The sequence below is a fragment of the Rhododendron vialii genome, chromosome 10a (assembly GCF_030253575.1).
Source record: "Rhododendron vialii isolate Sample 1 chromosome 10a, ASM3025357v1".
NCBI classification, from domain to species: domain Eukaryota; kingdom Viridiplantae; phylum Streptophyta; class Magnoliopsida; order Ericales; family Ericaceae; genus Rhododendron; species Rhododendron vialii.
In genome coordinates, this window is record NC_080566.1 from 11822005 (window position 1) to 11834401 (window position 12397).

The following is a 12397-nucleotide window of genomic DNA, read 5'->3' on the forward strand; positions in this document are numbered from 1 at the left end:
TTATAGGTATTAGATTGAGCTAATTTTTTGTGAGGATCCTTAAAAAAATGTTTTACATTTGATGAACAGCTCAGATCAGATCATTTGTGTGAAACCCGGAGTGAGCCCCACCCAAAATCTGTGCGCGATCTTTGTTCAATTTGTCTGTGTCAACAGACTTATTGATAAAATATATGAAAACTTAAATTTTCTAATTAGAAATGTTATCTATGACTAGAATTTAAAAATATCCCTTTTTCACTGGCGTGGTATCTATGAAATCTATTTGGCAATGTTAAATTAGGTAAATCCTAATATTTTCTTGTGTTTTTCATGGTATCCAAACTTTTCTTCTTTTTTTTTTTTTTGTTCACTTCTTTTTTTTTTTGGGTCAAACGGAAAGTGATGCATTAACTTAGACGATTATAATCAACAAACCAGATAAACAACATACAAAAAGTGTTCAAAAAGACTACAAGAATAGTAGTCTAGGTCCTAAGATGACCAACACCCATGGCATCAGCATAGGTCCTAAGATGACTAACACCCATGGCATCAGCAGGGCGAATTCCCTAGCTGCTATTTTTCATTTTTTATCAACATTTCTTCCTAGTCAAATATCTCTTCATTTCGAATTGGTAAATCCTTCCACAAGATAAATATAGTTGAAAAACTAAAGATTGTGAATCCACAAAGCAATGAGTAGAAAAGAAGAAAGAAGACGCTTGCACTGACGGGTGGAAAATGGTACTGGAAATCGCTTGTGATGATCTCACAAACACTACTCGGGGTCATATTGAAAGCAAACAACACTACTAAGGGTCATATTGAAAGCAAACTTTTTATTCTTTGTACTTCAAAACACATTTTGAAATTACTAAGAGAAATTCTTCTTTCTCATAATCTATTTTTCTCACATTTTCTATGTTGGACCTGGGATGGGTGCGCCATAAATGGGCCACACCCCAAACCTAAAATGTGAATCGAATCGTTCACCAGACTCAGCACAGAACTAGTTGGATGTTTAGAAACAGCCCAAGAACGTTTGATTTACCTAGGCAGATCTGCTTTGGTACTCAAGTCCTAGTGAAATGTGAACCGCATCTGGACTGTGATTTTTCCCTCCCTTTTTTTTTATCCTCATTTTTCCCTCCCTTGATGCTTCTTGTCCTAGACTACAGCCAAATGATTCGGTTGATTTCCCTGATCCCCCCTTAAATCTTTATTTAACATATTGTTTACACCCATTTTTGGCACTCAGTCCAGGGCGAGTATTGGAGGGCCATTTGATTATCTTTTAATTAAATTGGGCCAAAAAACAGAAATGTATTGGACTAAAATTAATGGGCCAAAGTAATGTTGACTGGGCCCGATTAATTTTAATCCATTTCGGTTGAGGGATTGAGTTCATGGCTTCTGGACCATATTTTGTGAAGATGGAAACGAGACCCAATTAATTTATTATGGGAACAAGGCCTTGTACGTATTAATTGGTTTGCAACTGATGAAGTATCGTGAAAGAGGAACAAGAAAATAGGGATTGTTTTGCCACATGACCATTTGACCATTTGGCTAGTCAAATGGCCCACGATTTTCCAAGTGCCCACAAAAGAAGGAAATGAGATGGCCCATTACTTGTCAATTGCCCATGGAAATAGGAGATGGAATACCCATTATTTCTAGTAACTTCCCATGATCAAGAATAAATACATGGGTAATTGTTATTTACCTCCAATAACCATTCCTGATCCCACTAAATATGTTAGTGGGTGGTTATTGCGGACACGTGGCAGCATCCGGAGCTCACATGGGACACATGTCAGCTCGTGGTGAAGACGAGAAACTTGGCTCAGATATGGACTAGTGCAATATTTGTCCATGATCTTTTATAACTTCCAATAACTACCCATTATCCCATGATCTCATGAATTGGAAGTTACAAGGGACACATGGCGCCATAAGGAGAAGCCAACAAATCCATTTGCATGCAGAATCGAAGACCCTTGCTTATAAATACTAGAAATCAAGAAGAAAAAAGGGTTCACACACCAATCAAGCTCAACGCTTAAAACCAAAGCCTTCCCAGCGAAGCAACTATCTCATTTCTATCTCTCTTGTACCCCAATTTTGTTATTACGATATAACAAAATTATTCATATCTCTCTTGTATCCCCAACTTTATTATTACGACATAATAAAGTTATTCTTACGTTGTTACTTCTTTTCCTACACGGTTAGGAAATTATTAAGTCCTCGGTCGTAGAGGCAAAACCACGGATTTCACTGCAATCTAGCCCTTAGGTTGCAGCACTATTGCCCTCACAGATTCGAAGTCAGAAAAGGGGCACTCAGTCCTTTACGTTGGACGCGACAAGTCCTGGCACGCCCGCTTAGTCCTTGAGTCACTTCGGAGCCGAAACACATACCGATAGTACCAGGAACATCATTAATAAGCACCTAAATCCTGTTCTTATTTCTTGAATCACTTCTTCGTTTCAAGGTTTGAGGATCCAACCAATGCTTGAGGCTTGAATTTCCTTAACACGTCAACCTATCTATGCTGACAGCTCCTGTGTTTGTTTCTCATCCTAAAGACTGGGCAAAGGCAGAGAAGAAAATCCCGGACTTTCGAGAACTCAGAGATAATTCATAGTGCCCTCTGTATTTCTTCGATCAATAAGTCTACAGCCCAGGAAACAAACCCATGCCCCAACCCATGATAGCTGGCTTGAATTGGGCTCCATGTCAGCTTTAAGTTTACTTGGAGTCCATGCCTATGAGGTTCGCCCGCGTAGGGAAGCAGCCGACGGTTCCAATACGGACTTAGGTTCAATCCAGTGTCCATCCCATCCGGTCAAGTCGAGTAGTGTCAAACTAATGTTTCAAAGGATACACTTTTACTACTTGCAAATATTTTAATGTAAGATTTTTTTTGTATAATTAATTTGTTTTTGCTCTACTTGTTTAATTTTTTATGTTTCTGTTTCATGTTAAATTATTGGTGATGTTGTTGGGCAGAGTTACCCAAGCTACATAGGGTAGTTAATGTGGCCAAATATGGCACAAGGCGGAAGCGTCCTCTAGGCACAAGGCAGAAGCGTCCTCCCATTTTCTCCAAGTTTATGCCCAACCGGAACAGACTTTAACCAATTTATAAACAATTTCCCAAGTTCACAAAGCAACATGCCAAGTTTTACCGGTACTCAAGTTTGAGGAGAAGGACAATCAAGTTTTTGGGGAGATCAAGGTCAAGGTTGGGGAGGAGCACAACCAAGTTTTATGAAAAATTTTGGGACAACAAAGTATGAATTTCACACCCTCATGAGGTGTTTCTATCATTTTGTTTAATGAAAAAGGTGCCACGTTCAATGTTGGTAATAGGTGCCACGTCAGCTTTAATTTCCAGTTTTGAGTTTCTGGAAATTAAATTTTCTATCATTTCAGTTGAGTTTCAATGTTGGAAATTGATGAGTTTCTGGAGTGCTGGAAATTGAGTTTCTAGAATGTCCTTGTGTCGTGTCCGTTTCCGTGTCGGACATGGCTCCGTGTCCTAATTTTTGAAAAATAATGTGAAAAATTGGTGGGATGTGGGTTTGGTACGAGGACAACAAAGTTTTATGGACATCATGATTGCCAGAGATAATGGAAGAGTAGAACCAAATTTCATGGAAAGTCAAGAGCACGGACTTTAGCTTTGTTAAGTTAATACAACTTTAGTTCTTGTTAAGACCAATTGCTATTTGTAGCATCAAGGAGCAACCTTGCGGACACAAGGTAGTTTCTGGTAAAATTTGGGCAATTCCTCCCTTAATTTTTGTCCTAACCCGACGTCTCGCGTCTCATTCAATGCAACAAAAACACAACATATTACGCACAAGCCCACACCGGGCATTTCTCATCCTAATTACCATTCACAAAGCCAAAGTTGTAAATCATCAAACACATTCAAGTTTAAAGTTTTGAAACATAAAAGAACCAGTATACATAGTCTTCTGGATACAAAAACCAGTATATGGTCATAACATTTTTCCTCTCCCTTAAGCTGGGAGAAAAAAAGAAAAAGAACTACTACCACCCTCACTATCCTCCTCCTCATTCTCCTCGTCTTCTTCATCCTCCTCCTCCTCGATACTGGTCTCCTCTCGTCATCGTCGGCATCAACACTGGAAGATGTTTGAAGCATCATTAGGATCTTCACCGGAAGATGTGTCGCAGCACGATACGGGTCTTCTTGTTGTCCCTCGCCACATTTCTGGCCAATTCCAGCACCAGTTACAAGAATCTGAACACAACTTACAATTAAAAGGCAAAAAAGAGAGACCCATCTTCAGACATACCTTGCCTTTTCTAGCGAGCCAAAAATAACAAAACGAGGCAGAACCTGCCAGGACTACTTACTGAGAATCCAAAAACCCCCTAAGAATGCATAGTCCAGACAATTCAGGTAATATTTCACAAAGCAAAAGTGGACTTTAAATCTTACTGGATAAAGGAATTTGCAACCAATTAAATGGCTTGTCTGTACAATAAACATATACAATGCCTATATGTACAAGGCTGGGCAAAAATTGTACATTTACGAAGAACTACTGATTGCAGCACATACTATCTCTATAGCTCTAGATTTACAAATGTACCTATATATATATATGTACAACCTTCCTGTCCTTGTGGTGAAATAATGATTCCGATTTCTAGAAGCCCCCAATCAAAAAGTCCTTTGAGAAGGTTAAGCAAACTCTCTATGGAAGGACAACTCACTGCTGGTTGCAGTATCCAACACCTGCAATGTATCTCATAAGAAGTGACTCTCAAAGTTCCAAAAAAATTAGAGAAGCAGAGGAATTTTGTCCAAACATTTGCTTGTAGATACAATCTCTAAAGTCATGTTGGCCTAGAACAATACATAAGAGTGGCTGCAAAAATCATAGGTCAGTGGAAATGCATACCTTTTGTGATTCCCAACTCGGGATGTGCACACATAAGCAGCAGTCACTCATGCAGTACACTGGAATATAATAGCAACATCTTTTTATCGGCACTATCATATTAATGTTACAAAACGCATGAAATAATATCTCATGTCATCTAATCATAACAGTTCCAATAAGCTCGCCACCTAATGGGGGACAATTGGTGGATAGCCCCGCTTATTCAGTAAACTTGTTCACATGAGTCTGATAGCAATAGACAACTGACACATGCATTGCAGTCTATACATCCGTAGTAGAACACAAATACTAACTTCCAACTCAACTTTCTTGAGATATTTGATTAGAACTATAGAATCAAATGCATTATCCACTATGACCATCCAACATCACAAATTATACCAGGTCCGTCCTGAGTATTCGGAAATTTTAGTATTATCTGGAGCAGTTGAATAAATGTAGCACTTCAGGAAGTACAAGGGGTGCTCTATAAGTTATTGGGAACCATCACTAGGATTCTTTCCTATCTACTACGACACTGAAGTTTGGAGAAGGAAATGCAAATGACTAGACACCACATAAGCAAAAAGAAACATAAACAAAACAACAAAAAAAGAATCAAATTTTATGATTTTATCATTAAAGTGACGAGCAAGGAGAACAAAGCATTTTCCTTCCCATATGTTGGTTCCAGTATCCAACCTTAGCTGTTTTGTTAAAGGAAAATAATTCCCCACCATAACTGTTTCTAAATAACACTCCTTGTGAACTGAACCGGTAATAATCATAATAGAATAATACTAATTCATTTGCATTTTCATCTCCAAACTTCAGTGTCGTAGTAGATAGGCTATGTAAGCATTCAACCAACACTTTGGCCACATCTGTTAAAACAATAAGCATTCATCAAAATCCCCAATTCATCTAGCAGAGAACTAATTATTTACTTACAAAACTATCATATTTACCATATAGTCAGCAGATTCGACACAAAAAACTGAACATATCAAAAATCTCTTCTTTCAATTCCAAGCAAAAACGAAATAAGGAAAAGCAAAGAAACCAAAACCCTAACTTTCAATTGAAACCAGGCTCGACCTGGACTCAATCCCAGGAAACCACTATAGAAATCACAAACAAAGAGAGAGAGAGAGAGAGACCTTGGCAAGGCGTGGTCGTGTCGGAAGTCGCGAAGGCGAAAATCGCCACTCGTGGTGGTGGTGGTCAGTGGAGGGAAGGTCGCAGGTGGCGGCGGCGGTCATGGTTTGGTCTGTTCTGGTTTATCTGTTTGCTAGGGCACCGATTCAAAAATTTTAGTACTTTGTTGTTTTTTTAAACTTAAAGCTGACGCGGGGCCCAGTCCACATCAGCTATCATGGGTTCGGGCATGGGTTTCTTTCCTAGGCTGTAGACTTATTGTTCTTCGATATCAAAGCAGATTTACCAAAAAAAGATGTACACATGCCTCCATGATACAATGCAACCCCTCAAATTAGAACAATAACCATAAGAACCAGTCAATGAAAGGACTGTCTCTGAAATACTGTTTTCTTTCTTTCACACCATAGATGATGAACCACAGCCGCCAAGGACAGCTTGAACACAGAGTGCATTAAAAAAGAATCACCTCTATGCTGGACACACCACTTCAACTCACAACGTATTTGAAGAACAGACCTGTGAATTCCATTCTGCTGCAGAAAATGAGCCCACACACTAACAGAAAAAGGACAGAAGATAAACAGATGGGAGTCACTCTTCTAGGCCATCCCACACAGAACACATACGTCTTCTGTATGACCACCTAAACAATCAGGCTGCACTAGAATTGCCCATGAAGCTAATGCACAAACGATCTCTCAATAAAATAGGCTAACTCTGATGCTTCCAAATGGGAACAGAGAGAACATTTGTGGACAAAATATGAGCTCAATTAATAACTTAATCCATATTTATTCACTTGTTATCAAAAAAAGATCAACCATTCGAGCAACCATCTGGAGACAAGGAAACGGTTTAGCAAATAATCTTAGCCCATGGTCAAAGCCAAACCAAACCAGTTGAATAAAAATATGAGATGGCATTTACAGAAAAGATAATCTGCACGAATTCAGTTACCTCTTTGCATCAAAATCAATCCAGTTAGCTTATTAGCAGTATCCCATTTATTGAACTCTTTCTTTTGGAATACCAACTAAAATCACAGAAAAAAACTAAAAAACTTAACATGACCAAAAGTTTGGTAATTTCAATGACCAAAAACCAGGGCCAATTCTGTTCTCCTTCACTACTTTACCCAATCAAGTACAATAAGTAAAGTAAAAAAGAAAAGCAGCCTCATTTGACCATATGATATTAATGAATCCATAAAGTACATAAAAAACTGAACCCAAACATAAACTCATATTTTTTAAAACTAACTAGATTGCCGAGAAACCAACTACAGCGCAAAATCGGGAGAGAAAATGCAGAAAGGAACCGCCACCATGGTTATTGAAACAAAATCTACTAAAAACTCAATAACCAGCTATTGAAACCAAACTTCTCCAGCCATCACATCGAAACCACAACAATCAAAGCAATCCCCAGGAACCACACAATAACCGCATTCTACTGCACCAATCACCACAAGCTAAAACCGCCAATGTATAAGGAGTTCCATTTACATACTACAGGCTAATCAACTCTCCATATATATGTCAATTAATAAAACTTTAGAAATGGAGTTGAAACTACCAAAATTTTAAAAATTACTCATGAGGTGATACCTAGTGGAATGGCATCACTCGTCTCTCAAAAAAGGTACACAGGAAGAGTGGAAAAACACATATATGTCACGTTCAATTTCTTCTGTTGTTTTTCCTTGCTATAGAATACAAAGATTAGGTTATAATAAAAAACTTCAGAAAAGACTACTAGTAAAATCAAATAAAATGCGGTAACACTTACGGGGTGCCGTAGACAATTTCTCATAAATAATGACATGCGAACGTCATCTTCTCGGTTATCATATCGATCAAAAAACTCATTTTTGTTATCTGCCATGTCATTGACCCATTTTTTTATACTATCTTGCATAGAAATTATCACGCTTTATAGTGTCTATCCAACCGGCAGTGACGGAGTTTGGTATAGTTTTTGCCGATTGTGCAAAGTCTGCCTTGTTTGAAGATTTATAATGACATCCAATGCAAGAATACTTTTCACTATTTCGTCAAGTTCCCAGATACACGAATGGTTAAAGGTCAGATGTCGCCTTCGTGAAAAAGCAACACCCAGCTCAGTTGTTGGCCTATAGAGTTATCAAGTCATTTCACGAGTGACATGATAGATAACAGTGGAGTTCACCAGATGAAAAAAGACGCATACCATTTCAGCAGTTCCTTAAGATGGATGACATCAGGAGGCGACTAGTGTTGATACATCATTGCTTCAAGTCAGCTCCCTAGACCTAAATCTTAGGATACAGGGTATGTACCAAATGTTGACTGTTGAGTAAGAACGCGATGTCAACAGAGTAATGTATACTATTCATAATGCTAGAAATTTTTCTTGACTATCAAATGTGAGTTTTTCTTCATCAAATGTTACAATAAACTAGATAATCTGAGGGTCTATTGTCACCTATGTTATATATATATATATATATTAAAAAGACAAAAAAACAAAAAACAAAGATCCAAGTGTCTAATGTGGTTATGGGGGTTGGACACATATCTCATGCCCTTACCCTCATCACATCCAGTGGGCACGACTCACGAGTCCAATATCGAGAACATAAAAGCCCATGTAACATTGGTCACAACAATCCCTATACTGCCTCACACCGACATTGCTCTCACAAAAACTTGGAGATTGATGGCTAGTTTAGTCATGAACCTACAGTAAGAGCTTCATACAAAAAGCTTTGCCTCCACTGAAAAGAGAGGGCACATAGAAATAGAAATAGAAACAGAAACACTACATGACGTTAGAACTTTGGAAAACACAAAAGAAACCAGGGATTTATCATCTTTTTTCTCCTGGTTTCTTAGAAACGGTATGCATCTTTTTTCATCTGGTGTACTCCATTGTTATCTATCGTGTCACTAATGAAATGACTTGATAACTCTATAGGCCAAGAACTGAGCTGGGTGCTACTTTTTCACGAAGGTGCCATCTGGCCTTTAACCATCCGTGTATTTGGGAACTTGACGAAACAGTGAAAAGCATTTTTGCATCAAATGTCATTATAAATCTTTCAGATAAGGCAGAATTTGCACAATCGGCTTAAACTATACCAAATTTTGTTACTGCCGGTTGGATAAACACTATAAAGCGTGATATTTTATATGCAAGACAGTATTAAAAATGGATCAATGACATGGCAGATAACTATAATGAGTTTTTTGATGGATATGACAACCGAGAGAATGGCGTTCGCATGCCATTATTTATGAGAAAATGTCTACAGCACCCCGTAAGTGTTACCACATTTTATTTGGTTTTGCTAGTAGTCTTTTCTAAAGTTTTTTTATTATAACCCAATCTTTGTATACTGTAGCAAGAAAAAACAGCAGAAGAAGTTGAACGTGACCTATATGTGTTTTTTCCACTCTTCCTGTGCACCTTTTTTGAGACCTTTTTTGAGACGATGAGTGATGCCATTCCACTAGGTTGCTCATGAGCAATTTTTTAAAACTAAAGGAAATATCAATTTTACTTTGTTGACCATGCACCCAGAGAGAGCGTAGTGTTTCCGGCTCGGAAGTACCCCTGTTTCACAACCAGAGATTACCCCTTGTTTCACGACCAGAGCACAATCTCTCAACGTTTGGCTACCTTTAGCATTGGAGATGTTTTCTTCCATCATAAGCTTTAGCAAGCATGTGTAGACAAGGCCCTGACCATATGGATAATTAGGTGGGGAATTGTAGGCACAAACCACCAGAAACATTCGGTTCCCAAAGTGAGCCACAAGAGTGGATGACCGAAAATAGGTTAATAATTTCACTGGTAGCTTGATAAAAGGAACTCCATAGTGACTAAAATCAGAGTCAGAAACAACATCCCAATGTAGGGTATCGCCATAATGGATGGTGCTGGAGGCAGCCACACTGGTTTGTCCCATCATATTTTCGACTACCTCCTCCTTCTTAGTAGTTAAATCATAAGCATACAATGTCAAATACCCACAACTGGTAACGCTACATGTATCCGCAACATCAGCCCTCCCATCCCAAAAGAAAATTTTCAAATTATCCCCTTTAGAATTGCCATACACAGAAGCACCAGGTGTATGCTCATTCCAATTTCCATCATCAACATTGAATGAGTAAAATTCATCCACCCATCGCTTGTCTGGATCGACTGGATTGTTTACTCGCACATAGATGATGTTGCCAATAACAGTGTGAGACAGCAACACAGGGCCACAACTGTTGTAGTAAGACAGAAAGGGAGCTTCAGTCAACTTACACCAAGCCCTCTTTTGGGGGTCCAAGACCTCAAATACAGGTTCTACAGTTTCCGGACGTCCGGGTCCATGAAAGTAAGTATCTCCAGCCAGAGCATAGATTTTCCCCTTCACTTGTACAACCATTGGAGAAGGCTTAATTGCATTCAAGAGTGGTCCCTTCTTCCACTTATGCTCACCTCCTAACTTCTTTTTGCTGAGGTCACAAATGAAGACATTTCGAGAATATCCTGAATCACTGCGGACATTACATCCACCGATAGCATATAGTTTTGACCCATGTGCAACATAACCCATGTTATACCAATGGCGGAGAGGGAATGAGGTTACCTCATACGGAGAAACTGAACTTGGATTTACTGCATAAACATCCAGTATGAGCTCCCCTTGTTTCATCACCTCGGAAAAAATGTAGACAATCTGCTTTGTCCAGCCTAACGCCTTGGCAGCCTCCTCCATGTTCGTCTTTGCTGCTGCTTCCTTCTTCTGCTCAATCCCTGAATCCTGGTCCTTTGGTCGAACCAGTCTCTACACCGCCGCCCTCCAAGCTCAGAGTAACGTCGTTACTGACATGAAAAACATCGTTCTTCTCACCCTTTACCGCCGTTGCCTTTTCCTTGTTCCTCATTGCTTGCTCCTCCCCTTCTTCCTCCTTGAGATTGACATGAAAATCGTCCTTCCTTTCCTTGCTCCACCTCTTCTTCTCGTTTTTCTTCTTCTCCTCCTTATTGAATTTCTGTGCTGGATAGTCCCACGCAAACGAACGCTCAACGTCGTACTCCTTACCCTCCGCCCTTCCCTTTTCCACCAACAATCCCAAGCTCGCCATTCAACCTCTGATTCCACCCCACGACGCGACGATCTGATTTTTACGGGAATCGAAACCCTAGCCTAACCTCCCCTCCCAAATCCCCAACAATTGTTGGCATTTACCTAGTCTAATCTTGAATTTTAGTGGAGAGAAGAGCAAAAATGGGGGCAAATAATGGCTGGCCCAAACTGGTAGCAACAGCCGAATGAAATGGGAAAAGAAACAAGGGAGGAGAGAGGTTTGAATCTGGAGAGCAAAAGGGGCAGCTCTTGCCGAGCAAAAAAAAAAAAAAAAGGGGCAGCTCTTACTTTTGCTGCTTCTCTGCGATTTTTTTCATTACACTTCCTTTTAAATACCTAGGGCAATACATAACATGGACTTGGGCTATATCCTAACATTGGGGCCCATAACAAACAAAAGATGCTAGCCCAATACAAAACATAATAATTGGTCCAATTACAAAAAGAAAGGCAATTATAAAAGCATTAATTTTAACATCAATCTCATACTCCCTCCGTTTTAAATTGAGAGTCTTTTTTGGGATTTCAACCATAACTATTTAAGGAGACATACAATAATTGATAGTTAGCTTGGGCATCAAGGGCGTAGTAGTGGAATCAGACAACAAGAATGCAATCTCCCTCAGTAGATTGGCAAAGGATGGAAAATCTCTTTTTGTTGGGTCAGTAGATCGGCTAATAGGGCTGCTCATAAGATTGCTGCTTTAGCTAGGCGCAATATGTTTTCGAGTTATTGGAGTGTTAATCAATCCTTTGTCTCCTCTTTCAATTTTATGTAATGAAAAGACTACGTAAGCCCGAGGGGAGTTTTGGTTGATAAAAAAAATTACACTTACAATGCTTATAATTTCTACCATTCCTCCTATATTCTACTTATTTTATTTATAACACTTATATTTACCTTTGAGGGACACTTTTGAAAAATCACCAAATTTTTCCTTCCATTTTTTTTTTAAAGAAGCCATTATTTTGGAACAACCAAAAATGAAATAATGGATTCTCAATTTGAAAATGAAGAATATCAAAATTAGGCCCAGTGGAAAGAATACTAAAGGGACAGGCTTTTGGGCGCCTGGTGATGGGCTTCTCTGCGAATTACCGGCCTGTTCTTAGTTGAGATTGGGATTTTATTTTTAATGGGTGTTTTCTCTGGGATTCTACCAATCCTTGACCAATTTCGCTTTTTCAGGAACGTCATCAT

At 39.0% G+C, this 12397-nt stretch overlaps 1 long non-coding RNA gene across 1 annotated transcript; it reads right to left on the bottom strand.

Annotated features, from left to right (window-relative positions):
• Positions 1–3850: 3850 nt before the first annotated feature.
• On the bottom strand, positions 3851–7020 carry LOC131304203 (uncharacterized). The gene is made up of 2 exons (XR_009192326.1): positions 6071–7020; positions 3851–4261 (listed from the first exon to the last, which is right to left on the bottom strand). It is a non-coding gene; the product is annotated as an uncharacterized LOC131304203 (long non-coding RNA).
• Between the last annotated feature and the right edge of the window lie 5377 nt (positions 7021–12397).